Source organism: Leuresthes tenuis, unplaced genomic scaffold, assembly GCF_036924035.1.
Source record: "Leuresthes tenuis unplaced genomic scaffold, fLeuTen1.0.hap1 SCAF_1, whole genome shotgun sequence".
NCBI lineage: Eukaryota > Metazoa > Chordata > Actinopteri > Atheriniformes > Atherinopsidae > Leuresthes > Leuresthes tenuis.
Genome location: NW_027325355.1, coordinates 44,042,310 through 44,068,451, shown reverse-complemented (window position 1 = coordinate 44,068,451; position 26,142 = coordinate 44,042,310). Strand labels below are relative to the sequence as shown.

At 46.2% G+C, this 26,142-nt stretch overlaps 2 non-coding genes and 64 pseudogenes across 2 annotated transcripts; all 66 read right to left on the bottom strand.

The window, feature by feature from the left end:
* Positions 1-232: 232 nt before the first annotated feature.
* Positions 233-351, bottom strand: LOC140296813 (5S ribosomal RNA; annotated as a pseudogene).
* A 269-nt stretch (positions 352-620) lies between these two features.
* Positions 621-739, bottom strand: LOC140298330 (5S ribosomal RNA). The gene has a single exon (XR_011913988.1). It is a non-coding gene; the product is annotated as a 5S ribosomal RNA (ribosomal RNA).
* Positions 740-1,005: 266 nt separating this feature from the next.
* Positions 1,006-1,124, bottom strand: LOC140291370 (5S ribosomal RNA; annotated as a pseudogene).
* Positions 1,125-1,393: 269 nt separating this feature from the next.
* On the bottom strand, positions 1,394-1,512 carry LOC140304821 (5S ribosomal RNA; annotated as a pseudogene).
* Positions 1,513-1,781: 269 nt separating this feature from the next.
* On the bottom strand, positions 1,782-1,900 carry LOC140295781 (5S ribosomal RNA; annotated as a pseudogene).
* Positions 1,901-2,169: 269 nt separating this feature from the next.
* On the bottom strand, positions 2,170-2,288 carry LOC140296812 (5S ribosomal RNA; annotated as a pseudogene).
* Positions 2,289-2,557: 269 nt separating this feature from the next.
* On the bottom strand, positions 2,558-2,676 carry LOC140304300 (5S ribosomal RNA; annotated as a pseudogene).
* A 266-nt stretch (positions 2,677-2,942) lies between these two features.
* LOC140291369 (5S ribosomal RNA) lies at positions 2,943-3,061 on the bottom strand (annotated as a pseudogene).
* A 269-nt stretch (positions 3,062-3,330) lies between these two features.
* LOC140293975 (5S ribosomal RNA) lies at positions 3,331-3,449 on the bottom strand (annotated as a pseudogene).
* Positions 3,450-3,718: 269 nt separating this feature from the next.
* On the bottom strand, positions 3,719-3,837 carry LOC140304815 (5S ribosomal RNA; annotated as a pseudogene).
* Positions 3,838-4,106: 269 nt separating this feature from the next.
* On the bottom strand, positions 4,107-4,225 carry LOC140295780 (5S ribosomal RNA; annotated as a pseudogene).
* Positions 4,226-4,494: 269 nt separating this feature from the next.
* On the bottom strand, positions 4,495-4,613 carry LOC140296811 (5S ribosomal RNA; annotated as a pseudogene).
* A 269-nt stretch (positions 4,614-4,882) lies between these two features.
* Positions 4,883-5,001, bottom strand: LOC140304289 (5S ribosomal RNA; annotated as a pseudogene).
* Positions 5,002-5,267: 266 nt separating this feature from the next.
* Positions 5,268-5,386, bottom strand: LOC140284554 (5S ribosomal RNA; annotated as a pseudogene).
* A 272-nt stretch (positions 5,387-5,658) lies between these two features.
* On the bottom strand, positions 5,659-5,777 carry LOC140313066 (5S ribosomal RNA; annotated as a pseudogene).
* Positions 5,778-6,046: 269 nt separating this feature from the next.
* Positions 6,047-6,165, bottom strand: LOC140318998 (5S ribosomal RNA; annotated as a pseudogene).
* Positions 6,166-6,434: 269 nt separating this feature from the next.
* On the bottom strand, positions 6,435-6,553 carry LOC140318981 (5S ribosomal RNA; annotated as a pseudogene).
* A 269-nt stretch (positions 6,554-6,822) lies between these two features.
* On the bottom strand, positions 6,823-6,946 carry LOC140291064 (5S ribosomal RNA; annotated as a pseudogene).
* Positions 6,947-7,215: 269 nt separating this feature from the next.
* On the bottom strand, positions 7,216-7,334 carry LOC140308277 (5S ribosomal RNA; annotated as a pseudogene).
* A 272-nt stretch (positions 7,335-7,606) lies between these two features.
* Positions 7,607-7,725, bottom strand: LOC140295438 (5S ribosomal RNA; annotated as a pseudogene).
* A 269-nt stretch (positions 7,726-7,994) lies between these two features.
* Positions 7,995-8,113, bottom strand: LOC140319376 (5S ribosomal RNA; annotated as a pseudogene).
* Positions 8,114-8,382: 269 nt separating this feature from the next.
* On the bottom strand, positions 8,383-8,501 carry LOC140311790 (5S ribosomal RNA; annotated as a pseudogene).
* Positions 8,502-8,770: 269 nt separating this feature from the next.
* Positions 8,771-8,889, bottom strand: LOC140318970 (5S ribosomal RNA; annotated as a pseudogene).
* Positions 8,890-9,158: 269 nt separating this feature from the next.
* LOC140268574 (5S ribosomal RNA) lies at positions 9,159-9,282 on the bottom strand (annotated as a pseudogene).
* Positions 9,283-9,551: 269 nt separating this feature from the next.
* On the bottom strand, positions 9,552-9,670 carry LOC140308266 (5S ribosomal RNA; annotated as a pseudogene).
* Positions 9,671-9,942: 272 nt separating this feature from the next.
* LOC140295437 (5S ribosomal RNA) lies at positions 9,943-10,061 on the bottom strand (annotated as a pseudogene).
* Positions 10,062-10,330: 269 nt separating this feature from the next.
* LOC140291065 (5S ribosomal RNA) lies at positions 10,331-10,449 on the bottom strand (annotated as a pseudogene).
* A 269-nt stretch (positions 10,450-10,718) lies between these two features.
* LOC140311787 (5S ribosomal RNA) lies at positions 10,719-10,837 on the bottom strand (annotated as a pseudogene).
* Positions 10,838-11,106: 269 nt separating this feature from the next.
* Positions 11,107-11,225, bottom strand: LOC140318959 (5S ribosomal RNA; annotated as a pseudogene).
* Positions 11,226-11,494: 269 nt separating this feature from the next.
* On the bottom strand, positions 11,495-11,618 carry LOC140268569 (5S ribosomal RNA; annotated as a pseudogene).
* A 269-nt stretch (positions 11,619-11,887) lies between these two features.
* LOC140308255 (5S ribosomal RNA) lies at positions 11,888-12,006 on the bottom strand (annotated as a pseudogene).
* A 272-nt stretch (positions 12,007-12,278) lies between these two features.
* LOC140296439 (5S ribosomal RNA) lies at positions 12,279-12,397 on the bottom strand (annotated as a pseudogene).
* A 269-nt stretch (positions 12,398-12,666) lies between these two features.
* LOC140319369 (5S ribosomal RNA) lies at positions 12,667-12,785 on the bottom strand (annotated as a pseudogene).
* A 269-nt stretch (positions 12,786-13,054) lies between these two features.
* On the bottom strand, positions 13,055-13,173 carry LOC140311785 (5S ribosomal RNA; annotated as a pseudogene).
* A 272-nt stretch (positions 13,174-13,445) lies between these two features.
* LOC140296897 (5S ribosomal RNA) lies at positions 13,446-13,564 on the bottom strand (annotated as a pseudogene).
* A 269-nt stretch (positions 13,565-13,833) lies between these two features.
* LOC140285102 (5S ribosomal RNA) lies at positions 13,834-13,952 on the bottom strand (annotated as a pseudogene).
* A 269-nt stretch (positions 13,953-14,221) lies between these two features.
* Positions 14,222-14,340, bottom strand: LOC140289491 (5S ribosomal RNA; annotated as a pseudogene).
* A 272-nt stretch (positions 14,341-14,612) lies between these two features.
* Positions 14,613-14,731, bottom strand: LOC140300459 (5S ribosomal RNA; annotated as a pseudogene).
* Positions 14,732-15,000: 269 nt separating this feature from the next.
* On the bottom strand, positions 15,001-15,119 carry LOC140297177 (5S ribosomal RNA; annotated as a pseudogene).
* Positions 15,120-15,388: 269 nt separating this feature from the next.
* Positions 15,389-15,507, bottom strand: LOC140295436 (5S ribosomal RNA; annotated as a pseudogene).
* A 269-nt stretch (positions 15,508-15,776) lies between these two features.
* LOC140319364 (5S ribosomal RNA) lies at positions 15,777-15,895 on the bottom strand (annotated as a pseudogene).
* Positions 15,896-16,164: 269 nt separating this feature from the next.
* Positions 16,165-16,283, bottom strand: LOC140311779 (5S ribosomal RNA; annotated as a pseudogene).
* Positions 16,284-16,555: 272 nt separating this feature from the next.
* Positions 16,556-16,674, bottom strand: LOC140296886 (5S ribosomal RNA; annotated as a pseudogene).
* A 269-nt stretch (positions 16,675-16,943) lies between these two features.
* Positions 16,944-17,062, bottom strand: LOC140285091 (5S ribosomal RNA; annotated as a pseudogene).
* Positions 17,063-17,331: 269 nt separating this feature from the next.
* Positions 17,332-17,450, bottom strand: LOC140289490 (5S ribosomal RNA; annotated as a pseudogene).
* A 272-nt stretch (positions 17,451-17,722) lies between these two features.
* LOC140300448 (5S ribosomal RNA) lies at positions 17,723-17,841 on the bottom strand (annotated as a pseudogene).
* Positions 17,842-18,110: 269 nt separating this feature from the next.
* On the bottom strand, positions 18,111-18,229 carry LOC140297175 (5S ribosomal RNA; annotated as a pseudogene).
* A 655-nt stretch (positions 18,230-18,884) lies between these two features.
* Positions 18,885-19,003, bottom strand: LOC140294713 (5S ribosomal RNA; annotated as a pseudogene).
* A 269-nt stretch (positions 19,004-19,272) lies between these two features.
* LOC140294656 (5S ribosomal RNA) lies at positions 19,273-19,391 on the bottom strand (annotated as a pseudogene).
* Positions 19,392-19,660: 269 nt separating this feature from the next.
* On the bottom strand, positions 19,661-19,779 carry LOC140298302 (5S ribosomal RNA; annotated as a pseudogene).
* A 272-nt stretch (positions 19,780-20,051) lies between these two features.
* Positions 20,052-20,170, bottom strand: LOC140299509 (5S ribosomal RNA; annotated as a pseudogene).
* A 269-nt stretch (positions 20,171-20,439) lies between these two features.
* LOC140297236 (5S ribosomal RNA) lies at positions 20,440-20,548 on the bottom strand (annotated as a pseudogene).
* A 272-nt stretch (positions 20,549-20,820) lies between these two features.
* On the bottom strand, positions 20,821-20,939 carry LOC140279727 (5S ribosomal RNA; annotated as a pseudogene).
* A 269-nt stretch (positions 20,940-21,208) lies between these two features.
* Positions 21,209-21,327, bottom strand: LOC140267413 (5S ribosomal RNA; annotated as a pseudogene).
* A 269-nt stretch (positions 21,328-21,596) lies between these two features.
* LOC140316172 (5S ribosomal RNA) lies at positions 21,597-21,715 on the bottom strand (annotated as a pseudogene).
* A 269-nt stretch (positions 21,716-21,984) lies between these two features.
* Positions 21,985-22,103, bottom strand: LOC140280237 (5S ribosomal RNA; annotated as a pseudogene).
* A 272-nt stretch (positions 22,104-22,375) lies between these two features.
* LOC140307133 (5S ribosomal RNA) lies at positions 22,376-22,494 on the bottom strand (annotated as a pseudogene).
* Positions 22,495-22,766: 272 nt separating this feature from the next.
* LOC140294184 (5S ribosomal RNA) lies at positions 22,767-22,885 on the bottom strand (annotated as a pseudogene).
* A 269-nt stretch (positions 22,886-23,154) lies between these two features.
* On the bottom strand, positions 23,155-23,273 carry LOC140291644 (5S ribosomal RNA; annotated as a pseudogene).
* A 269-nt stretch (positions 23,274-23,542) lies between these two features.
* On the bottom strand, positions 23,543-23,661 carry LOC140299003 (5S ribosomal RNA). Its single transcript, XR_011914593.1, has one exon. It is a non-coding gene; the product is annotated as a 5S ribosomal RNA (ribosomal RNA).
* Positions 23,662-23,930: 269 nt separating this feature from the next.
* Positions 23,931-24,049, bottom strand: LOC140307736 (5S ribosomal RNA; annotated as a pseudogene).
* Positions 24,050-24,321: 272 nt separating this feature from the next.
* Positions 24,322-24,440, bottom strand: LOC140299507 (5S ribosomal RNA; annotated as a pseudogene).
* A 269-nt stretch (positions 24,441-24,709) lies between these two features.
* On the bottom strand, positions 24,710-24,818 carry LOC140297235 (5S ribosomal RNA; annotated as a pseudogene).
* A 272-nt stretch (positions 24,819-25,090) lies between these two features.
* Positions 25,091-25,209, bottom strand: LOC140279723 (5S ribosomal RNA; annotated as a pseudogene).
* Positions 25,210-25,478: 269 nt separating this feature from the next.
* Positions 25,479-25,597, bottom strand: LOC140267399 (5S ribosomal RNA; annotated as a pseudogene).
* A 269-nt stretch (positions 25,598-25,866) lies between these two features.
* On the bottom strand, positions 25,867-25,985 carry LOC140316165 (5S ribosomal RNA; annotated as a pseudogene).
* Between the last annotated feature and the right edge of the window lie 157 nt (positions 25,986-26,142).

Below are 26,142 nucleotides of genomic sequence, written 5' to 3'. Positions count from 1 at the left end.
GGAATCATACGGTTCCTCTATGCAACCAGATAATTGCCAAGAAAGGCTAACTTGTAGTGGGCACATCTTCTTCCCTGATGTGATTATTCTCTGCAGCTGAAACTGAGACTCTCAGATCACTTCGTGTCTGCCAACAAAGCAGCAGCAGCTGAAGATGACCAACTTCCTCATGTGTCACAGGGCGATCAGACATTGCAACAAAAGACATGCAGGTGGTAGAGAGAAGAGAAAAAATTTACAGCACCTGATATTCCCAAGCGGTCTCCCATTCAAGTACTAACCAGGCCCAAACCTGCTTGGGTTCTGAGATCATACTAGGTCGGGCATATTCAGGGTGGTGTGGCCGAAAGTAACAATGTCTGTGACAAATGTGCATTATATAGGTACTGGAATCATACGGTTCCTCTATGCAACCAGATAATTGCCAAGAAAGGCTAACTTGTAGTGGGCACATCTTCTTCCCTGATGTGATTATTCTCTTCAGCTGAAACTGAGACTCTCAGATCACTTCGTGTCTGCCAACAAAGCAGCAGCAGCTGAAGATGACCAACTTCCTCATGTGTCACAGGGTGATCAGACGTTGCAACAAAAGACATGCAGGTGGTTGAGAGAAGAGAAAAAGCTTACAGCACCTGGTATTCCCAAGAGGTCTCCCATCCAAGTACTAACCAGGCCCAACCCTGCATGGCTTCCAAGATCAGACGAGGTCGGGCATATTCAGGGTGGTGTGGCCGTAAGCAACAATGTCTGTGACAAATATAAACTGTATAGGTACTGGAATCATACGGTTCCTCTATGCAACCAGATATTTGCCAAGAAAGGCTGATAAGTAGTGGAAACATCTTCCCTGACGTGATTATTCTCTCCAGCTGAAACTGAGACTCTCATATCACTTCGTGTCTGCCAACAAAGCAGCAGCAGCTGAAGATGACCACCTTCCTCATGTGTCACAGGGTGATCAGACGTTGCAACAAAAGACATGCAGGTGGTAGAGAGAAGAGAAAAAGCTTACAGCACCTGGTATTCCCAAGCAGTCTCCCATTCAAGTACTAACCAGGCCCAACCCTGCTTGGGTTCTGAGATCAGACGAGGTTGGGCATATTCAGGGTGGTGTGGCCGTAAGTAACAATGTCTGTGACAAATGTGCATTATATAGGTACTGGAATCATACAGTTCCTCTATGCAACCAGATAATTGCCAAGAAAGGCTGATATGTAGTGGGCACATCTTGTTCCCTGACGTGATAATTTTCTCCAGCTGAAAATGAGACTCTAAGATCACTTCGTGTCTGCCAACAAAGCAGCAGAAAATGAAGATGACCAACTTCCTCATGTGTCACAGGGTGATCAGACGTTGCAACAAAAGACATGCAGGTGGTTGAGAGAAGAGAAAAAGCTTACAGCACCTGATAATCCCAAGCGGTCTCCCATCCAAGTACTAACCAGGCACAACCCTGCTTGGCTTCCGAGATCAGACGAGGTCGGGCATATTCAGGGTGGTGTGGCCGTAAGCAACAATGTCTGTGACAAATGTAAATTGTATAGGTACTGGAATCATACGTTTCCTCTATATAACCAGATAATTGCAGAGAAAGGCTGATAAATAGTGGGCACATCTTCTTCCCTGACGTGATTATTCTCTCCAGCTGAAAATGAGACTCTCAGATCACTTCGTGTCTGCCAACAAAGCAGCAGCAGCTGAAGATGACCAACTTCCTCATGTGTCACAGGGCGATCAGACCTCTCAACAAAATACATGCAGGTGGTAGAGAGAAGAGAAAAAGCTTACAGCACCTGGCATTCCCAAGCAGTCTCCCATTCAAGTACTAACAAGGCCCAACCCTGCTTGGGATCTGAGATCAGACGAGGTCGGGCATATTCAGGGTGGTGTGGCCGTAAGTAACAATGTCTGTGACAAATGTACATTATATAGGTACTGGAATCATACGGTTCCTCTATGCAACCAGATAATTGCCAAGAAAGGCTAACTTGTAGTGGGCACATCTTCTTCCCTGATGTGATTATTCTCTGCAGCTGAAACTGAGACTCTCAGATCACTTCGTGTCTGCCAACAAAGCAGCAGCAGCTGAAGATGACCAACTTCCTCATGTGTCACAGGATGATCAGACATTGCAACAAAAGACATGCAGGTGGTAGAGAGAAGAGAAAAAATTTACAGCACCTGATATTCCCAAGCGGTCTCCCATTCAAGTACTAACCAGGCCCAAACCTGCTTGGGTTCTGAGATCATACTAGGTCGGGCATATTCAGGGTGGTGTGGCCGAAAGTAACAATGTCTGTGACAAATGTGCATTATATAGGTACTGGAATCATACGGTTCCTCTATGCAACCAGATAATTGCCAAGAAAGGCTAACTTGTAGTGGGCACATCTTCTTCCCTGATGTGATTATTCTCTTCAGCTGAAACTGAGACTCTCAGATCACTTCGTGTCTGCCAACAAAGCAGCAGCAGCTGAAGATGACCAACTTCCTCATGTGTCACAGGGTGATCAGACGTTGCAACAAAAGACATGCAGGTGGTTGAGAGAAGAGAAAAAGCTTACAGCACCTGGTATTCCCAAGAGGTCTCCCATCCAAGTACTAACCAGGCCCAACCCTGCATGGCTTCCAAGATCAGACTAGGTCGGGCATATTCAGGGTGGTGTGGCCGTAAGCAACAATGTCTGTGACAAATATAAACTGTATAGGTACTGGAATCATACGGTTCCTCTATGCAACCAGATATTTGCCAAGAAAGGCTGATAAGTAGTGGAAACATCTTCCCTGACGTGATTATTCTCTCCAGCTGAAACTGAGACTCTCAGATCACTTCGTGTCTGCCAACAAAGCAGCAGCAGCTGAAGATGACCAACTTCCTCATGTGTCACAGGGCGATCAGACATTGCAACAAAAGACATGCAGGTGGTAGAGAGAAGAGAAAAAGCTTACAGCACCTGGTATTCCCAAGCAGTCTCCCATTCAAGTACTAACCAGGCCCAACCCTGCTTGGGTTCTGAGATCAGACGAGGTTGGGCATATTCAGGGTGGTGTGGCCGTAAGTAACAATGTCTGTGAAAAATGTGCATTATATAGGTACTGGAATAATACAGTTCCTCTATGTAACCAGATAATTGCAGAGAAAGGCTAACTTGTTGTGGGCACATCTTCTTCCTTGATGTGATAATTTTCTCCAGCTGAAAATGAGACTCTAAGATCACTTCGTGTCTGCCAACAAAGCAGCAGAAAATGAAGATGACCAACTTCCTCATGTGTCACAGGGTGATCAGACGTTGCAACAAAAGACATGCAGGTGGTTGAGAGAAGAGAAAAAGCTTACAGCACCTGATAATCCCAAGCGGTCTCCCATCCAAGTACTAACCAGGCCCAAACCTGCTTGACTTCCAAGATCAGACGAAGTCTGGCTTATTCAGGGTGGTGTGGCCGTAAGCAACAATATATGTGACAAATGTGCATTATATAGGTACTGGAATCATACACTTCCTCTACGTAACCAGATAATTGCCGAGAAAGGCTGACTTGTAGTGGGCACATCTTCTTCCCTGACGTGATAATTTTCTCCAGCTGAAAATGAGACTCTAAGATCACTTCGTGTCTGCCAACAAAGCAGCAGAAAATGAAGATGACCAACTTCCTCATGTGTCACAGGGTGATCAGACGTTGCAACAAAAGACATGCAGGTGGTTGAGAGAAGAGAAAAAGCTTACAGCACCTGATAATCCCAAGCGGTCTCCCATCCAAGTACTAACCAGGCACAACCCTGCTTGGCTTCCGAGATCAGACGAGGTCGGGCATATTCAGGGTGGTGTGGCCGTAAGCAACAATGTCTGTGACAAATGTAAATTGTATAGGTACTGGAATCATACGTTTCCTCTATATAACCAGATAATTGCAGAGAAAGGCTGATAAATAGTGGGCACATCTTCTTCCCTGACGTGATTATTCTCTCCAGCTGAAAATGAGACTCTCAGATCACTTCGTGTCTGCCAACAAAGCAGCAGCAGCTGAAGATGACCAACTTCCTCATGTGTCACAGGGCGATCAGACCTCTCAACAAAATACATGCAGGTGGTAGAGAGAAGAGAAAAAGCTTACAGCACCTGGCATTCCCAAGCAGTCTCCCATTCAAGTACTAACAAGGCCCAACCCTGCTTGGGATCTGAGATCAGACGAGGTCGGGCATATTCAGGGTGGTGTGGCCGTAAGTAACAATGTCTGTGACAAATGTACATTATATAGGTACTGGAATCATACGGTTCCTCTATGCAACCAGATAATTGCCAAGAAAGGCTAACTTGTAGTGGGCACATCTTCTTCCCTGATGTGATTATTCTCTGCAGCTGAAACTGAGACTCTCAGATCACTTCGTGTCTGCCAACAAAGCAGCAGCAGCTGAAGATGACCAACTTCCTCATGTGTCACAGGATGATCAGACATTGCAACAAAAGACATGCAGGTGGTAGAGAGAAGAGAAAAAATTTACAGCACCTGATATTCCCAAGCGGTCTCCCATTCAAGTACTAACCAGGCCCAAACCTGCTTGGGTTCTGAGATCATACTAGGTCGGGCATATTCAGGGTGGTGTGGCCGAAAGTAACAATGTCTGTGACAAATGTGCATTATATAGGTACTGGAATCATACGGTTCCTCTATGCAACCAGATAATTGCCAAGAAAGGCTAACTTGTAGTGGGCACATCTTCTTCCCTGATGTGATTATTCTCTTCAGCTGAAACTGAGACTCTCAGATCACTTCGTGTCTGCCAACAAAGCAGCAGCAGCTGAAGATGACCAACTTCCTCATGTGTCACAGGGTGATCAGACGTTGCAACAAAAGACATGCAGGTGGTTGAGAGAAGAGAAAAAGCTTACAGCACCTGGTATTCCCAAGAGGTCTCCCATCCAAGTACTAACCAGGCCCAACCCTGCATGGCTTCCAAGATCAGACTAGGTCGGGCATATTCAGGGTGGTGTGGCCGTAAGCAACAATGTCTGTGACAAATATAAACTGTATAGGTACTGGAATCATACGGTTCCTCTATGCAACCAGATATTTGCCAAGAAAGGCTGATAAGTAGTGGAAACATCTTCCCTGACGTGATTATTCTCTCCAGCTGAAACTGAGACTCTCATATCACTTCGTGTCTGCCAACAAAGCAGCAGCAGCTGAAGATGACCAACTTCCTCATGTGTCACAGGGTGATCAGACGTTGCAACAAAAGACATGCAGGTGGTTGAGAGAAGAGAAAAAGCTTACAGCACCTGGTATTCCCAAGCTGTCTCCCATTCAAGTACTAACAAGGCCCAACCCTGCTTGGCTTCCAAGATCAGACGAGGTCGGGCATGTTCAGGGTGGTGTGGCCGTAAGCAACAATGTCTGTGACAAATGTGCATTATATAGGTACTGGAATAATACAGTTCCTCTATGTAACCAGATAATTGCCGAGAAAGGCTAACTTGTAGTGGGCACATCATCTTCTCTGATGTGATCATTATCTGCAACTGAAACTGAGACTCTCAGATCACTTCGTGTCTGCCAACAAAGCAGCAGCAGCTGCTGAAGATGACCAACTTCCTCATGTGTCACAGGGTGATCAGACGTTTCAACAAAAGACATGCAGGTGGTAGAGAGAAGAGAAAAAGCTTACAGCACCTGGTATTCCCAAGCTGTCTCCCATTCAAGTACTAACCAGGTCCAAACCTGCTTGGCTTCCGAGATCAGATGAGGTCGGGCATATTCAGGGTGGTGTGGCCGTAAGCAACCATAACTGTGACAAATGTGCATTATATAGGTACTGGAATCATACAGTTCCTCTATGTAACCAGATAATTGCAGAGAAAGGCTGACTCTTAGTGGGCACATCTTCTTCCCTGATGTGATAAGTCTCTGCAGCTGAAACTGAGACTCTCAGATCACTTCGTGTCTGCCAACAAAGCAGCAGCAGCTGAAGATGACCAACTTCCTCATGTGTCACAGGGTGATCAGACTTTGCAACAAAAGACATGCAGGTGGTCGAGAGAAGAGAAAAAGCTTACAGCACCTGGTATTCCAAAGCAGTCTCCCATCCAAGTACTAACCAGGCCCAACCGTGCTTGGCTTCCGAGATCGGACAAGGTCGGATATGTTCAGGGTGGTGTGGCCGTAAGCAACAAAGTCTTTGACAAATGTGCATTATATAGGTACTGGAATCATACAGTTCCTCTATGTAACCAGAGAATTGCCGAGAAAGGCTGATGTGTAGTGGGCATATATTCTTCCCTGATGTGATTATTCTCTGCAGCTGAAACTGAGACTCTCAGATCACTTTGTGTCTGCCAACAAAGCAGCAGCAGCTGAAGATGACCAACTTCCTCATGTGTCACAGGGTGATCAGATGTTACAACAAAAGACATGCAGGTGGTAGAGAGAAGAGAAAAAGCTTACAGCACCTGGTATTCCAAAGCAGTCTCCCATCCAAGTACTAACCAGGCCCAACCGTGCTTGGCTTCCGAGATCGGACAAGGTCGGATATGTTCAGGGTGGTGTGGCCGTAAGCAACAAAGTCTTTGACAAATGTGCATTATATAGGTACTGGAATCATACAGTTCCTCTATGTAACCAGATAATTGCCGAGAAAGGCTGATGTGTAGTGGGCATATCTTCTTCCCTGATGTGATTATTCTCTGCAGCTGAAACTGAGACTCTCAGATCACTTTGTGTCTGCCAACAAAGCAGCAGCAGCTGAAGATGACCAACTTCCTCATGTGTCACAGGGTGATCAGATGTTACAACAAAAGACATGCAGGTGGTAGAGAGAAGAGAAAAAGCTTACAGCACCTGGTATTCCCAAGCAGTCTCCCACCCAAGTACTAACCAGGCACAACCCTGCTTGGCTTCCGAGATCAGACGAGGTCGGGCATATTATATTCAGGGTGGTGTGGCGGTAAGCGACAATCTCTGTGACAAATGTGTATTATATAGGTACTGGAATCATACACTTCCTCTATGTAACCAGATAATTGCCGAGAAAGGCTGACTCTTAGTGGGCACATCTTCCTTCTTGATGTGATCATTCTCTTCAGCTGAAACTGAGACTCTCAGATCACTTCGTGTCTGCCAACAAAGCAGCAGAAGCTGAAGATGACCAACTTCCTCATGTGTCACAGGGTGATCAGACATTGCAACAAAAGACATGCAGGTTGTAGAGAGAAGAGAAAAAGCTTACAGCACCTGGTATTCGCAAGCGGTCTCCCATTCAAGAACTAACCAGGCCCAACCCTGCTTGGCTTCCGAGATCAGACGAGGTCGAGCTTATTCAGGGTGGTGTGGCTGTAAGCAACAATATCTGGTACAAATGTGTATTATATAGGTACTGGAATCATACACTTCCTCTATGTAACCAGATAATTGCCGAGAAAGGCTGACTCTTAGTGGGCACATCTTCTTCCCTGATGTGATTATTCTCTGGAGCTGAAACTGAGACTCTCAGATCACTTCATGTCTGCCAACAAAGCAGCAGCAGCAGCTGAAGATGATCAACTTCCTCATGTGTCAGAGGGTGATCAGACGTTGCAACAAAAGACATGCAGGTTGTAGAGAGAAGAGAAAAAGCTTACAGCAAATGGTATTTTCAAGCGGTCTCCCACCCAAGTACTAACCAGAACCAACCCTGCTTGGCTTCCGAGATCAGACGAGGTCAGGCATATTGAGGGTGGTGTGGCCGTAAGCAACAATGTCTGTGACAAATGTGCATTATATAAGTACAGGAATCATACGGTTCCTCTATGTAACCAGATAATTGCTGAGAAAGGCTGATGTGTAGTGGGCACATCTTCTTCCCTGACGTGATTATTCTCTTCAGCTGAAACTGAGACTCTCAGATCACTTCGTGTCTTCCAACAAAGCAGCAGCAGCTGAAGATGACCAACTTCCTCATGTGTCACAGGGTGATCAGACGTTGCAACAAAAGACATGCAGGTTGTAGAGAGAAGAGAAAACGCTTACAGCACCTGGTATTCCCAAGCAGTCTCCCATTGAAGTACTAACCAGGCCCAACCCTCCTTATCTTCCGAGATCAGACGAGGTCGGGCATATTCAGGGTGGTGTGGCCGTAAGGAACAATTTCTGTGACAAATGTGCATTATATAAGTAGTGGAATCATACACTTCCTCTATGTAACCAGATAATTTCCGAGAAAGGCTCACTTGTTATGGGCACATCTTCTTCCCTGATGTGATCATTCTCTGCAGCTGAAACTGAGACTCTCAGATCACTTCGTGTCTGCCAACAAAGCAGCAGAAGCTGAAGATGACCAACTTCCTCATGTGTCACAGGGTGATCAGACGTTGCAACAAAAGACATGCAGGTGGTAGAGAGAAGAGAAAAAGCTTACAGCACCTGGTATTCCCAAGAGGTCTTCCATCCAAGTACTAACCAGGCCCAACCCTCCTTGGCTTCCAAGATCAGACGAGGTCGGGCATATTCAGGGTGGTGCGGCCGTAAGCAACAATAGCTGTGACAAATGTGCATTATATAGGTACTGGAATCATACAGTTCCTCTATGTAACCAGAGAATTGCCGAGAAAGGCTGATGTGTAGTGGGCACATCTTCTTCCCTGATGTGATTATTCTCTGCAGCTGAAACTGAGACTCTCAGATCACTTTGTGTCTGCCAACAAAGCAGCAGCAGCTGAAGATGACCAACTTCCTCATGTGTCACAGGGTGATCAGATGTTACAACAAAAGACATGCAGGTGGTAGAGAGAAGAGAAAAAGCTTACAGCACCTGGTATTCCAAAGCAGTCTCCCATCCAAGTACTAACCAGGCCCAACCGTGCTTGGCTTCCGAGATCGGACAAGGTCGGATATGTTCAGGGTGGTGTGGCCGTAAGCAACAAAGTCTTTGACAAATGTGCATTATATAGGTACTGGAATCATACAGTTCCTCTATGTAACCAGATAATTGCCGAGAAAGGCTGATGTGTAGTGGGCATATCTTCTTCCCTGATGTGATTATTCTCTGCAGCTGAAACTGAGACTCTCAGATCACTTTGTGTCTGCCAACAAAGCAGCAGCAGCTGAAGATGACCAACTTCCTCATGTGTCACAGGGTGATCAGATGTTACAACAAAAGACATGCAGGTGGTAGAGAGAAGAGAAAAAGCTTACAGCACCTGGTATTCCCAAGCAGTCTCCCACCCAAGTACTAACCAGGCACAACCCTGCTTGGCTTCCGAGATCAGACGAGGTCGGGCATATTATATTCAGGGTGGTGTGGCCGTAAGCGACAATCTCTGTGACAAATGTGTATTATATAGGTACTGGAATCATACACTTCCTCTATGTAACCAGATAATTGCCGAGAAAGGCTGACTCTTAGTGGGCACATCTTCCTTCTTGATGTGATCATTCTCTTCAGCTGAAACTGAGACTCTCAGATCACTTCGTGTCTGCCAACAAAGCAGCAGAAGCTGAAGATGACCAACTTCCTCATGTGTCACAGGGTGATCAGACATTGCAACAAAAGACATGCAGGTTGTAGAGAGAAGAGAAAAAGCTTACAGCACCTGGTATTCGCAAGCGGTCTCCCATTCAAGAACTAACCAGGCCCAACCCTGCTTGGCTTCCGAGATCAGACGAGGTCGAGCTTATTCAGGGTGGTGTGGCTGTAAGCAACAATATCTGGTACAAATGTGTATTATATAGGTACTGGAATCATACACTTCCTCTATGTAACCAGATAATTGCCGAGAAAGGCTGACTCTTAGTGGGCACATCTTCTTCCCTGATGTGATTATTCTCTGGAGCTGAAACTGAGACTCTCAGATCACTTCATGTCTGCCAACAAAGCAGCAGCAGCAGCTGAAGATGATCAACTTCCTCATGTGTCAGAGGGTGATCAGACGTTGCAACAAAAGACATGCAGGTTGTAGAGAGAAGAGAAAAAGCTTACAGCAAATGGTATTTTCAAGCGGTCTCCCACCCAAGTACTAACCAGAACCAACCCTGCTTGGCTTCCGAGATCAGACGAGGTCAGGCATATTGAGGGTGGTGTGGCCGTAAGCAACAATGTCTGTGACAAATGTGCATTATATAAGTACAGGAATCATACGGTTCCTCTATGTAACCAGATAATTGCTGAGAAAGGCTGATGTGTAGTGGGCACATCTTCTTCCCTGACGTGATTATTCTCTTCAGCTGAAACTGAGACTCTCAGATCACTTCGTGTCTTCCAACAAAGCAGCAGCAGCTGAAGATGACCAACTTCCTCATGTGTCACAGGGTGATCAGACGTTGCAACAAAAGACATGCAGGTTGTAGAGAGAAGAGAAAACGCTTACAGCATCTGGTATTCCCAAGCAGTCTCCCATTGAAGTACTAACCAGGCCCAACCCTCCTTATCTTCCGAGATCAGACGAGGTCGGGCATATTCAGGGTGGTGTGGCCGTAAGGAACAATTTCTGTGACAAATGTGCATTATATAAGTACTGGAATCATACACTTCCTCTATGTAACCAGATAATTTCCGAGAAAGGCTCACTTGTTATGGGCACATCTTCTTCCCTGATGTGATCATTCTCTGCAGCTGAAACTGAGACTCTCAGATCACTTCGTGTCTGCCAACAAAGCAGCAGAAGCTGAAGATGACCAACTTCCTCATGTGTCACAGGGTGATCAGACGTTGCAACAAAAGACATGCAGGTGGTAGAGAGAAGAGAAAAAGCTTACAGCACCTGGTATTCCCAAGAGGTCTTCCATCCAAGTACTAACCAGGCCCAACCCTCCTTGGCTTCCAAGATCAGACGAGGTCGGGCATATTCAGGGTGGTGCGGCCGTAAGCAACAATAGCTGTGACAAATGTGCATTATATAGGTACTGGAATCATACAGTTCCTCTATGTAACCAGAGAATTGCCGAGAAAGGCTGATGTGTAGTGGGCACATCTTCTTCCCTGATGTGATTATTCTCTGCAGCTGAAACTGAGACTCTCAGATCACTTTGTGTCTGCCAACAAAGCAGCAGCAGCTGAAGATGACCAACTTCCTCATGTGTCACAGGGTGATCAGATGTTACAACAAAAGACATGCAGGTGGTAGAGAGAAGAGAAAAAGCTTACAGCACCTGGTATTCCAAAGCAGTCTCCCATCCAAGTACTAACCAGGCCCAACCGTGCTTGGCTTCCGAGATCGGACAAGGTCGGATATGTTCAGGGTGGTGTGGCCGTAAGCAACAAAGTCTTTGACAAATGTGCATTATATAGGTACTGGAATCATACAGTTCCTCTATGTAACCAGATAATTGCCGAGAAAGGCTGATGTGTAGTGGGCATATCTTCTTCCCTGATGTGATTATTCTCTGCAGCTGAAACTGAGACTCTCAGATCACTTTGTGTCTGCCAACAAAGCAGCAGCAGCTGAAGATGACCAACTTCCTCATGTGTCACAGGGTGATCAGATGTTACAACAAAAGACATGCAGGTGGTAGAGAGAAGAGAAAAAGCTTACAGCACCTGGTATTCCCAAGCAGTCTCCCACCCAAGTACTAACCAGGCACAACCCTGCTTGGCTTCCGAGATCAGACGAGGTCGGGCATATTATATTCAGGGTGGTGTGGCCGTAAGCGACAATCTCTGTGACAAATGTGTATTATATAGGTACTGGAATCATACACTTCCTCTATGTAACCAGATAATTGCCGAGAAAGGCTGACTCTTAGTGGGCACATCTTCCTTCTTGATGTGATCATTCTCTTCAGCTGAAACTGAGACTCTCAGATCACTTCGTGTCTGCCAACAAAGCAGCAGAAGCTGAAGATGACCAACTTCCTCATGTGTCACAGGGTGATCAGACATTGCAACAAAAGACATGCAGGTTGTAGAGAGAAGAGAAAAAGCTTACAGCACCTGGTATTCGCAAGCGGTCTCCCATTCAAGAACTAACCAGGCCCAACCCTGCTTGGCTTCCGAGATCAGACGAGGTCGAGCTTATTCAGGGTGGTGTGGCTGTAAGCAACAATATCTGGTACAAATGTGTATTATATAGGTACTGGAATCATACACTTCCTCTATGTAACCAGATAATTGCCGAGAAAGGCTGACTCTTAGTGGGCACATCTTCTTCCCTGATGTGATTATTCTCTGGAGCTGAAACTGAGACTCTCAGATCACTTCATGTCTGCCAACAAAGCAGCAGCAGCAGCTGAAGATGATCAACTTCCTCATGTGTCAGAGAGTGATCAGACGTTGCAACAAAAGACATGCAGGTTGTAGAGAGAAGAGAAAAAGATTACAGCAAATGGTATTTTCAAGCGGTCTCCCACCCAAGTACTAACCAGAACCAACCCTGCTTGGCTTCCGAGATCAGACGAGGTCAGGCATATTGAGGGTGGTGTGGCCGTAAGCAACAATGTCTGTGACAAATGTGCATTATATAAGTACAGGAATCATACGGTTCCTCTATGTAACCAGATAATTGCTGAGAAAGGCTGATGTGTAGTGGGCACATCTTCTTCCCTGACGTGATTATTCTCTTCAGCTGAAACTGAGACTCTCAGATCACTTCGTGTCTTCCAACAAAGCAGCAGCAGCTGAAGATGACCAACTTCCTCATGTGTCACAGGGTGATCAGACGTTGCAACAAAAGACATGCAGGTTGTAGAGAGAAGAGAAAACGCTTACAGCACCTGGTATTCCCAAGCAGTCTCCCATTGAAGTACTAACCAGGCCCAACCCTCCTTATCTTCCGAGATCAGACGAGGTCGGGCATATTCAGGGTGGTGTGGCCGTAAGGAACAATTTCTGTGACAAATGTGCATTATATAAGTACTGGAATCATACACTTCCTCTATGTAACCAGATAATTTCCGAGAAAGGCTCACTTGTTATGGGCACATCTTCTTCCCTGATGTGATCATTCTCTGCAGCTGAAACTGAGACTCTCAGATCACTTCGTGTCTGCCAACAAAGCAGCAGAAGCTGAAGATGACCAACTTCCTCATGTGTCACAGGGTGATCAGACGTTGCAACAAAAGACATGCAGGTGGTAGAGAGAAGAGAAAAAGCTTACAGCACCTGGTATTCCCAAGAGGTCTTCCATCCAAGTACTAACCAGGCCCAACCCTCCTTGGCTTCCAAGATCAGACGAGGTCGGGCATATTCAGGGTGGTGCGGCCGTAAGCAACAATAGCTGTGACAAATGTGCATTATATAAGTACTGGAATCATACACTTCCTCTATGTAACCAGATAATTTCCGAGAAAGGCTCACTTGTTATGGGCACATCTTCTTCCCTGATGTGATCATTCTCTGCAGCTGAAACTGAGACTCTCAGATCACTTCGTGTCTAACAACAAAGAAGCAGCAGCTGCTGAAGATGACCAACTTCCTCATGTGTCACAGGATGATCAGACGTTGCAACAAAAGACATGCAGGTGGTAGAGAGAAGAGAAGAAGCTTACAGCACCTGGTATTCCCAAGTAGTCTCCCATCCAAGTACTAAGCAGGCTCAACCCTGCTTGGCTTCCGAGATCAGACGAGGTCGGGCATGTTCAGGGTGGTGTGGCCGTAAGCAACAATGTCTCTGACAAATGTGCATTATATAGGTACTGGAATCATACGGTTCCTCTATGCAACCAGATAATTGCCGAGAAAGGCTGATAAGTAGTGGGCACATCTTCTTCCCTGATGTGATTATTCTCTCGAGCTGAAACTGAGACTCTCAGATCACTTTGTGTCTGCCAACAAAGCAGCAGAAGCTGAAGATGACCAACTTCCTCATGTGTCACAGGGTGATCAGACATTGCAACAAAAGACATGCAGGTGGTAGAGAGAAGAGAAAAAGCTTACAACACCTGGTATTCCGAAGAGGTCTTCCATCCAAGTACAAACCAGGCCCAACCCTGCTTGGCTTCCGAGATCAGACGAGGTCGGGCATGTTCAGGGTTGTGTGGCCGTAAACAACAATGTCTCTGACAAATGTGCATTATATAGGTACTGGAATCATACGGTTCCTCTATGCACCCAGATAATTGCAGAGAAAGGCTGATGTGTAGCGGGCATATCATCTTCTCTGATGTGATCATTCTCTGCAACTGAAACTGAGACTCTCAGATCACTTCGTGTCAGCCAACAAAGCAGCAGCAGCTGAAGATGACCAACTTCCTCATGTGTCACAGGGTGATCAGACGTTGCAACAAAAGACATGCAGGTGGTAGAGAGAAGAGAAAAAGCTTACAGCACCTGGTATTCCCAAGAGGTCTTCCATCCAAGTACTAACCACGCCCAACCCTCCTTGGCTTCCAAGATCAGACGAGGTCGGGCATATTCAGGGTGGTGCGGCCGTAAGCAACAATAGCTGTGACAAATGTGCATTATATAGGTACTGGAATCATACACTTCTTCTATGTAACCAGATAATTGCAGAGAAAGGCTGACTTGTAGTGGGCACATCTTCTTCCCTGATGTGATTATTCTCTGCAGCTGAAACTGAGACTCTCAGATCACTTCGTGTCTGCCAACAAAGAAGCAGCAGCTGCTGAAGATGACCAACTTCCTCATGTGTCACAGGATGATCAGACGTTGCAAGAAAAGACATGCAGGTGGTAGAGAGAAGAGAAGAAGCTTACAGCACCTGGTATTCCCAAGCAGTCTCCCATCCAAGTACTAAGCAGGCTCAACCCTGCTTGGCTTCCGAGATCAGACGAGGTCGGGCATGTTCAGGGTGGTGTGGCCGTAAGCAACAATGTCTCTGACAAATGTGCATTATATAGGTACTGGAATCATACGGTTCCTCTATGCAACCAGATAATTGCCGAGAAAGGCTGATGTGTAGCGGGCATATCATCTTCTCTGATGTGATCATTCTCTTCAGCTGAAACTGAGACTCTCAGATCACTTCGTGTCTGCCAACAAAGCAGCAGAAGCTGAAGATGACCAACTTCCTCATGTGTCACAGGGTGATCAGACGTTGCAACAAAAGACATGCAGGTGGTAGAGAGAAGATAAAAAGCTTAAGGCACCTGGTATTCCCAAGCGGTCTACTATTCAAGCACTAACCAGGCGCAACCCTGCTTGGCTTCTGAGATCAGACGAGGTCGGGCTTATTCAGGGTGGTGTGGCCGTAAGCAACTATATCGGTGACAAATGTGCATTATATAGGTACTGGAATCATACACTTCCTCTGTGTAACCAGATAATTGCCGAAAAAGGCTGACTTGTAGTGGGTTCATCTTCCTCCTTGATGTGATTATTCTCTTCAGCTGAAACTGAGACTCTCAGATCACCTTGTGTCTATCAACAAAGCAGCAGCAGCTGAAGATGACCAACTTCTTCACGTGTCACAGGGTGATCAGACGTTGCAACAAAAGACATGCAGGTTGTAGAGAGAAGAGAAAAAGCTTACAGCAAATGGTATTTTCAAGCGGTCTCCCACCCAAGTACTAACCAGAACCAACCCTGCTTGGCTTCCGAGATCAGACGAGGTCAGGCATATTGAGGGTGGTGTGGCCGTAAGCAACAATGTCTGTGACACATGTGCATTATATAAGTACAGGAATCATACGGTTCCTCTATGTAACCAGATAATTGCTGAGAAAGGCTGATGTGTAGTGGGCACATCTTCTTCCCTGACGTGATTATTCTCTTCAGCTGAAACTGAGACTCTCAGATCACTTCGTGTCTTCCAACAAAGCAGCAGCAGCTGAAGATGACCAACTTCCTCATGTGTCACAGGGTGATCAGACGTTGCAACAAAAGACATGCAGGTTGTAGAGAGAAGAGAAAACGCTTACAGCACCTGGTATTCCCAAGCAGTCTCCCATTGAAGTACTAACCAGGCCCAACCCTCCTTATCTTCCGAGATCAGACGAGGTCGGGCATATTCAGGGTGGTGTGGCCGTAAGGAACAATTTCTGTGACAAATGTGCATTATATAAGTACTGGAATCATACACTTCCTCTATGTAACCAGATAATTTCCGAGAAAGGCTCACTTGTTATGGGCACATCTTCTTCCCTGATGTGATCATTCTCTGCAGCTGAAACTGAGACTCTCAGATCACTTCGTGTCTGCCAACAAAGCAGCAGAAGCTGAAGATGACCAACTTCCTCATGTGTCACAGGGTGATCAGACGTTGCAACAAAAGACATGCAGGTGGTAGAGAGAAGAGAAAAAGCTTACAGCACCTGGTATTCCCAAGAGGTCTTCCATCCAAGTACTAACCAGGCCCAACCCTCCTTGGCTTCCAAGATCAGACGAGGTCGGGCATATTCAGGGTGGTGCGGCCGTAAGCAACAATAGCTGTGACAAATGTGCATTATATAGGTACTGGAATCATACACTTCTTCTATGTAACCAGATAATTGCAGAGAAAGGCTGACTTGTAGTGGGCACATCTTCTTCCCTGATGTGATTATTCTCTGCAGCTGAAACTGAGACTCTCAGATCACTTCGTGTCTAACAACAAAGAAGCAGCAGCTGCTGAAGATGACCAACTTCCTCATGTGTCACAGGATGATCAGACGTTGCAACAAAAGACATGCAGGTGGTAGAGAGAAGAGAAGAAGCTTACAGCACCTGGTATTCCCAAGTAGTCTCCCATCCAAGTACTAAGCAGGCTCAACCCTGCTTGGCTTCCGAGATCAGACGAGGTCGGGCATGTTCAGGGTGGTGTGGCCGTAAGCAACAATGTCTCTGACAAATGTGCATTATATAGGTACTGGAATCATACGGTTCCTCTATGCAACCAGATAATTGCCGAGAAAGGCTGATAAGTAGTGGGCACATCTTCTTCCCTGACGTGATTATTCTCTCGAGCTGAAACTGAGACTCTCAGATCACTTTGTGTCTGCCAACAAAGCAGCAGAAGCTGAAGATGACCAACTTCCTCATGTGTCACAGGGTGATCAGACATTGCAACAAAAGACATGCAGGTGGTAGAGAGAAGAGAAAAAGCTTACAACACCTGGTATTCCGAAGAGGTCTTCCATCCAAGTACAAACCAGGCCCAACCCTGCTTGGCTTCCGAGATCAGACGAGGTCGGGCATGTTCAGGGTTGTGTGGCCGTAAACAACAATGTCTCTGACAAATGTGCATTATATAGGTACTGGAATCATACGGTTCCTCTATGCACCCAGATAATTGCAGAGAAAGGCTGATGTGTAGCGGGCATATCATCTTCTCTGATGTGATCATTCTCTGCAACTGAAACTGAGACTCTCAGATCACTTCGTGTCAGCCAACAAAGCAGCAGCAGCTGAAGATGACCAACTTCCTCATGTGTCACAGGGTGATCAGACGTTGCAACAAAAGACATGCAGGTGGTAGAGAGAAGAGAAAAAGCTTACAGCACCTGGTATTCCCAAGAGGTCTTCCATCCAAGTACTAACCACGCCCAACCCTCCTTGGCTTCCAAGATCAGACGAGGTCGGGCATATTCAGGGTGGTGCGGCCGTAAGCAACAATAGCTGTGACAAATGTGCATTATATAGGTACTGGAATCATACACTTCTTCTATGTAACCAGATAATTGCAGAGAAAGGCTGACTTGTAGTGGGCACATCTTCTTCCCTGATGTGATTATTCTCTGCAGCTGAAACTGAGACTCTCAGATCACTTCGTGTCTGCCAACAAAGAAGCAGCAGCTGCTGAAGATGACCAACTTCCTCATGTGTCACAGGATGATCAGACGTTGCAAGAAAAGACATGCAGGTGGTAGAGAGAAGAGAAGAAGCTTACAGCACCTGGTATTCCCAAGCAGTCTCCCATCCAAGTACTAAGCAGGCTCAACCCTGCTTGGCTTCCGAGATCAGACGAGGTCGGGCATGTTCAGGGTGGTGTGGCCGTAAGCAACAATGTCTCTGACAAATGTGCATTATATAGGTACTGGAATCATACGGTTCCTCTATGCAACCAGATAATTGCCGAGAAAGGCTGATGTGTAGCGGGCATATCATCTTCTCTGATGTGATCATTCTCTTCAGCTGAAACTGAGACTCTCAGATCACTTCGTGTCTGCCAACAAAGCAGCAGAAGCTGAAGATGACCAACTTCCTCATGTGTCACAGGGTGATCAGACGTTGCAACAAAAGACATGCAGGTGGTAGAGAGAAGATAAAAAGCTTAAGGCACCTGGTATTCCCAAGCGGTCTACTATTCAAGCACTAACCAGGCGCAACCCTGCTTGGCTTCTGAGATCAGACGAGGTCGGGCTTATTCAGGGTGGTGTGGCCGTAAGCAACTATATCGGTGACAAATGTGCATTATATAGGTACTGGAATCATACACTTCCTCTGTGTAACCAGATAATTGCCGAAAAAGGCTGACTTGTAGTGGGTTCATCTTCCTCCTTGATGTGATTATTCTCTTCAGCTGAAACTGAGACTCTCAGATCACCTTGTGTCTATCAACAAAGCAGCAGCAGCTGAAGATGACCAACTTCTTCACGTGTCACAGGGTGATCAGACGTTGCAACAAAAGACATGCAGGTGGTAGAGAGAAGAGAAAAAGCTTACAGCACCTGGTATTCCCAAGCTGTCTCCCATCCAAGTACTAACCAGGTACAACCTTCTTGGTGTCCGAGATCAGACGAGGTCTGGCTTATTCAGGGTGGTGTGGCCGTAAGCAACAATGTCTCTGAAAATGTGCATTATATAGGTACTGGAATCATACGGTTCCTCTATGCAACCAGATAATTGCCGAGAAAGGCTGATGTGTAGCGGGCAAATCATCTTCTCTGATGTGATCATTCTCTGCAACTGAAACTGAGACTCTCAGATCACTTTGTGTCAGCCAACAAAGCAGGAGCAGCTGAAGATGACCAACTTCCTCATGTGTCACAGGGTGATCAGATGTTGCAACAAAAGACATGCAGGTTGTAGAGAGAAGAGAAAACGATTACAGCACCTGGTATTCCCAAGCAGTCTCCCATCCAAGTACTAAGCAGGCTCAACGCTGCTTGGCTTCCGAGATCAGACGAGGGCGGGTATGTTCAGGGTGGTGTGGCCGTAAGCAACAATGTGTCTGACAAAAGTGCATTATATTAGTACAGGAATCATACGGTTCCTCTATGTAACCAGATAATTGCTGAGAAAGGCTGATGTGTAGTGGGCACATCTTCTTCCCTGACGTGATTATTCTCTTCAGCTGAAACTGAGACTCTCAGATCACTTCGTGTCTTCCAACAAAGCAGCAGCAGCTGAAGATGACCAACTTCCTCATGTGTCACAGGGTGATCAGACGTTGCAACAAAAGACATGCAGGTGGTAGAGAGAAGAGAAAAAGCTTAAAGCACCTGGTATTCCCAAGAGGTCTTCCATCCAAGTACTAACCAGAACCAACCCTCCTTGGCTTCCGAGATCAGACAAGGTCGGGCATGTTCAGGGTGGTGTGGCCGTAAGCAACAATGTCTCTGACAAATGTGCATTATATAGGTACTGGAATCATACGGTTCCTCTATGCAACCAGTTAATTTCCGAGAAAGGCTGATGTGTACTGGGCACATCTTCTTCCCTGACGTGATTATTCTCTGCAGCTGAAAATGAGACTCTCAGATCACTTTGTGTCTGCCAACAAAGCAGCAGCAGCTGAAGATGACCAACTTCCTCATGTGTCACAGGGTGATCAGACGTTGCAACAAAAGACATGCAGGTGGTAGAGAGAAGAGAAAAAGCTTACAGCACCTGGTATTCCCAAGCAGTCTCCCATCCAAGTACTAACCAGGCCCAAACCTGCTTGACTTCCAAGATCAGACGAGGTCGGGCTTATTCAGGGTGGTGTGGCCGTAAGCAACAATATCTGTGACAAATGTGCATTATATAGGTACTGGAATCATACACTTCCTCTATGTAACCAGATAATTGCTGAGAAAGGCTGACTTGTAGTGGGCACATCTTCTTCCCTGATGTGATTATTCTCTGCAGCTGAAACTGAGACTCTCAGATCACTTCGTGTCTGCCAACAAAGAAGCAGCAGCAGCTGAAGATGACCAACTTCCTCATGTGTCACAGGAGGATCAGACGTTGCCACATAAGACATGAAGGTGGTAGAGAGTAGAGAAGAAGCTTACAGCACCTGGTATTCCCAAGTGGTCTCCCATCCAAGTACTAACCAGGCCCAACCCTGCTTGGCTTCCAAGATCAGACGAGGTCAGGCATGTTCCGGGTGGTGTGGCCGTAAGCAGCAATGTCTCTGACAAATGTGCATTATATAGGTACTGGAATCATACGGTTCCTCTATGCAACCAGATAATTGCCGAGAAAGGCTGATGTGTAGCGGGTAAATCATCTTCTCTGATGTGATTATTCTCTGCAACTGAAACTGAGACTCTCAGATCACTTCATGTCTGCCAACAAAGCAGCAGCAGCTGAAGATGACCAACTTCCTCATGTGTCACAGGGTGGTCAGACGTTGCAACAAAAGACATGCAGGTGGTTGAGAGAAGAGAAAAAGCTTACAGCACCTGGTATTCCCAAGCTGTCTCCCATTCAAGTACTAACCAGGCCCAAACCTGCTTGACTTCCAAGATCAGGCTTATTCAGGGTGGTGTGGCCGTAAGCAACAATATCTGTGACAAATGTGCATTATATAGGTACTGGAATCATACAGTTCCTCTATGTAACCAGATAATTGCCGAGAAAGGCTGACTTGTAGTGGGCACATCTTCTTCCCTGATGTGATTATTCTCTGCAGCTGAAATTGAGACTCTCAGATCACTTCGTGTCTGCCAACAAAGAAGCAGCAGCAGCTGAAGATGACCAACTTCCTCATGTGTCACAGGAGGATCAGACGTTGCCACAAAAGACATGAAGGTGGTAGAGAGTAGAGAAGAAGCTTAAAGCACATGGTATTCCCAAGTGGTCTCCCATCCAAGTACTAACCAGGCCCAACCCTGCTTGGCTTCCGAGATCAGACGAGGTCAGGCATGTTCCGGGTGGTGTGGCCGTAAGCAGCAATGTCTCTGACAAATGTGCATTATATAGGTACTGGAATCATACGGTTCTTCTATGCAACCAGATAATTGCCGAGAAAGGCTGATGTGTAGCGGGTAAATCATCTTCTCTGATGTGATCATTCTCTGCAACTGAAACTGAGACTCTCAGATCACTTCATGTCTGCCAACAAAGCAGCAGCAGCTGAAGATAACCAACTTCCTCATGTGTCACAGGGCGATCAGACGTTGCAACAAAAGACATGCAGGTGGTAGAGAGAAGAGAAAAAGCTTACAGCACCTGGTATTCCCAAGCGGTCTCTCATCAAAGTACTAACCAGGCCCAACCCTCCTTGGCTTCTGAGATCAGACGAGGTCAGACATATTCAGGGTGGTTTGGCCGTAAGCAACAATCTCTGTGACAAATGTGCATTATATAGGCAATGGAATCATATGGTTCCTCTATGTAACAAGATAATTGCCGAAAAAGGCTGATATATAGTGGGCACATCTTGTTCCCTGACGTGATAATTTTCTCCAGCTGAAAATGAGACTCTAAGATCACTTCGTGTCTGCCAACAAAGCAGCAGCAGCTGAAGATGACCAACTTCCTCATGTGTCACAGGGTGATCAGACGTTGCAACAAAAGACATGAAGGTGGTTGAGAGAAGAGAAAAAGCTTACAGCACCTGGTATTCCCAAGCGGTCTCCCATCCAAGTACTAACCAGGACCAACCCTGCTTGGCTTCCAAGATCAGACGAGGTTGGGCATATTCAGGGTTGTGTGGCCGTAAGTAACAATGTCTGTGACAAATGTGCATTATATAGGTACTGGAATCATACGGTTCCTCTATGCAACCATATAATTGCCAAGAAAGGCTGATATGTAGTGGGCACATCTTGTTCCCTGACGTGATAATTTTCTCCAGCTGAAACTGAGACTCTAAGATCACTTCGTGTCTGCCAACAAAGCAGCAGAAAATGAAGATGACCAACTTCCTCATGTGTCACAGGGTGATCAGACGTTGCAACAAAAGACATGCAGGTGGTTGAGAGAAGAGAAAAAGCTTACAGCACCTGATAATCCCAAGCGGTCTCCCATCCAAGTACTAACCAGGCACAACCCTGCTTGGCTTCCGAGATCAGACAAGGTCGGGCATATTCAGGGTGGTGTGGCCGTAAGCAACAATGTCTGTGACAAATGTAAATTGTATAGGTACTGGAATCATACGTTTCCTCTATATAACCAGATAATTGCCGAGAAAGGCTGATAAATAGTGGGCACATCTTCTTCCCTGACGTGATTATTCTCTCCAACTGAAAATGAGACTCTCAGATCACTTCGTGTCAGCCAACAAAGCAGCAGCAGCTGCTGAAGATGACCAACTTCCTCATGTGTCATAGGGTGATCAGACGTTGCAACAAAAGACATGCAGGTGGTAGAGAGAAGAGAAAAAGCTTAAAGCACCTGGTATTCCCAAGAGGTCTTCCATCCAAGTACTAACCAGGCCCAACCCTCCTTGGCTTCCGAGATCAGACGAGGTCGGGCATGTTCAGGGTGGTGTGGCCGTAAGCAACAATGTCTCTGACAAATGTGCATTATATAGGTACTGGAATCATACGGTTCCTCTATGCAACCAGTTAATTTCAGAGAAAGGCTGATGTGTACTGGGCACATCTTCTTCCCTGATGTGATTATTCTCTGCAGCTGAAATTGAGACTCTCAGATCACTTCGTGTCTGCCAACAAAGAAGCAGCAGCAGCTGAAGATTACCAACTTCCTCATGTGTCACAGGAGGATCAGACGTTGCCACAAAAGACATGAAGGTGGTAGAGAGTAGAGAAGAAGCTTACAGCACCTGGTATCCCTAAGTGGTCTCCCATCCAAGTACTAACCAGGCCCAACCCTGCATGGCTTCCGAGATCAGACTAGGTCAGGCATGTTCCGGGTGGTGTGGCCGTAAGCAGCAATGTCTCTGACAAATGTGCATTATATAGGTACTGGAATCATACGGTTCCTCTATGCAACCAGATAATTGCCGAGAAAAGCTGATGTGTAGCGGGTAAATCATCTTCTCTGATGTGATCATTCTCTGCAACTGAAACTGAGACTCTCAGATCACTTCATGTCTGCCAACAAAGCAGCAGCAGCTGAAGATGACCAACTTCCTCATGTGTCACAGGGCGATCAGACGTTGCAACAAAAGACATGCAGGTGGTAGAGAGAAGAGAAAAAGCTTACAGCACCTGGTATTCCCAAGCGGTCTCTCATCAAAGTACTAACCAGGCCCAACCCTCCTTGGCTTCTGAGATCAAACTAGGTCAGACATATTCAGGGTGGTTTGGCCGTAAGCAACAATCTCTGTGACAAATGTGCATTATATAGACAATGGAATCATATGGTTCCTCTATGTAACAAGATAATTGCCGAAAAAGGCTGATATATAGTGGGCACATCTTGTTCCCTGACGTGATAATTTTCTCCAGCTGAAAATGAGACTCTAAGATCACTTCGTGTCTGCCAACAAAGCAGCAGCAGCTGAAGATGACAAACTTCCTCATGTGTCACAGGGTGATCAGACGTTGCAACAAAAGACATGCAGGTGGTTGAGAGAAGAGAAAAAGCTTACAGCACCTGGTATTCCCAAGCGGTCTCCCATCCAAGTACTAACCAGGCCCAACCCTGCTTGGCTTCCAAGATCAGACGAGGTTGGGCATATTCCGGGTGGTGTGGCCGTAAGTAACAATGTTTGTGACAAATGTGCATTATATAGGTACTGGAATCATACGTTTCCTCTATATAACCAGATAATTGCAGAGAAAGGCTGATAAATAGTGGACACATCTTCTTCCCTGACGTGATTATTCTCTCCAGCTGAAAATGAGACTCTCAGATCACTTCGTGTCTGCCAACAAAGCAGCAGCAGCTGAAGATGACCAACTTCCTCATGTGTCACAGGGCGATCAGACCTTGCAACAAAATACATGCAGGTGGTAGAGAGAAGAGAAAAAGCTTACAGCACCTGGCATTCCCAAGGGGTCTCCCATTCAAGTACTAACCAGGCCCAACCCTGCTTGGGTTCCGAGATCAGTCGAGGTCGGGCATATTCAGGGTGGTGTGGCCGTAAGTAACAATGTCTGTGAAAAATGTGCATTATATAGGTACTGGAATAATACACTTCCTCTATGTAACCAGATAATTGCTGAGAAAGGCTGACTTGTAGTGGGCACATCTTCTTCCCTGATGTGATTATTCTCTGCAGCTGAAACTGAGACTCTCAGATCACTTCGTGTCTGCCAACAAAGAAGCAGCAGCAGCTGAAGATGACCAACTTCCTCATGTGTCACAGGAGGATCAGACGTTGCCACATAAGACATGAAGGTGGTAGAGAGTAGAGAAGAAGCTTACAGCACCTGGTATTCCCAAGTGGTCTCCCATCCAAGTACTAACCAGGCCCAACCCTGCTTGGCTTCCAAGATCAGACGAGGTCAGGCATGTTCCGGGTGGTGTGGCCGTAAGCAGCAATGTCTCTGACAAATGTGCATTATATAGGTACTGGAATCATACGGTTCCTCTATGCAACCAGATAATTGCCGAGAAAGGCTGATGTGTAGCGGGTAAATCATCTTCTCTGATGTGATTATTCTCTGCAACTGAAACTGAGACTCTCAGATCACTTCATGTCTGCCAACAAAGCAGCAGCAGCTGAAGATGACCAACTTCCTCATGTGTCACAGGGTGGTCAGACGTTGCAACAAAAGACATGCAGGTGGTTGAGAGAAGAGAAAAAGCTTACAGCACCTGGTATTCCCAAGCTGTCTCCCATTCAAGTACTAACCAGGCCCAAACCTGCTTGACTTCCAAGATCAGGCTTATTCAGGGTGGTGTGGCCGTAAGCAACAATATCTGTGACAAATGTGCATTATATAGGTACTGGAATCATACAGTTCCTCTATGTAACCAGATAATTGCCGAGAAAGGCTGACTTGTAGTGGGCACATCTTCTTCCCTGATGTGATTATTCTCTGCAGCTGAAATTGAGACTCTCAGATCACTTCGTGTCTGCCAACAAAGAAGCAGCAGCAGCTGAAGATGACCAACTTCCTCATGTGTCACAGGAGGATCAGACGTTGCCACAAAAGACATGAAGGTGGTAGAGAGTAGAGAAGAAGCTTAAAGCACATGGTATTCCCAAGTGGTCTCCCATCCAAGTACTAACCAGGCCCAACCCTGCTTGGCTTCCGAGATCAGACGAGGTCAGGCATGTTCCGGGTGGTGTGGCCGTAAGCAGCAATGTCTCTGACAAATGTGCATTATATAGGTACTGGAATCATACGGTTCTTCTATGCAACCAGATAATTGCCGAGAAAGGCTGATGTGTAGCGGGTAAATCATCTTCTCTGATGTGATCATTCTCTGCAACTGAAACTGAGACTCTCAGATCACTTCATGTCTGCCAACAAAGCAGCAGCAGCTGAAGATAACCAACTTCCTCATGTGTCACAGGGCGATCAGACGTTGCAACAAAAGACATGCAGGTGGTAGAGAGAAGAGAAAAAGCTTACAGCACCTGGTATTCCCAAGCGGTCTCTCATCAAAGTACTAACCAGGCCCAACCCTCCTTGGCTTCTGAGATCAGACGAGGTCAGACATATTCAGGGTGGTTTGGCCGTAAGCAACAATCTCTGTGACAAATGTGCATTATATAGGCAATGGAATCATATGGTTCCTCTATGTAACAAGATAATTGCCGAAAAAGGCTGATATATAGTGGGCACATCTTGTTCCCTGACGTGATAATTTTCTCCAGCTGAAAATGAGACTCTAAGATCACTTCGTGTCTGCCAACAAAGCAGCAGCAGCTGAAGATGACCAACTTCCTCATGTGTCACAGGGTGATCAGACGTTGCAACAAAAGACATGAAGGTGGTTGAGAGAAGAGAAAAAGCTTACAGCACCTGGTATTCCCAAGCGGTCTCCCATCCAAGTACTAACCAGGACCAACCCTGCTTGGCTTCCAAGATCAGACGAGGTTGGGCATATTCAGGGTTGTGTGGCCGTAAGTAACAATGTCTGTGACAAATGTGCATTATATAGGTACTGGAATCATACGGTTCCTCTATGCAACCATATAATTGCCAAGAAAGGCTGATATGTAGTGGGCACATCTTGTTCCCTGACGTGATAATTTTCTCCAGCTGAAACTGAGACTCTAAGATCAC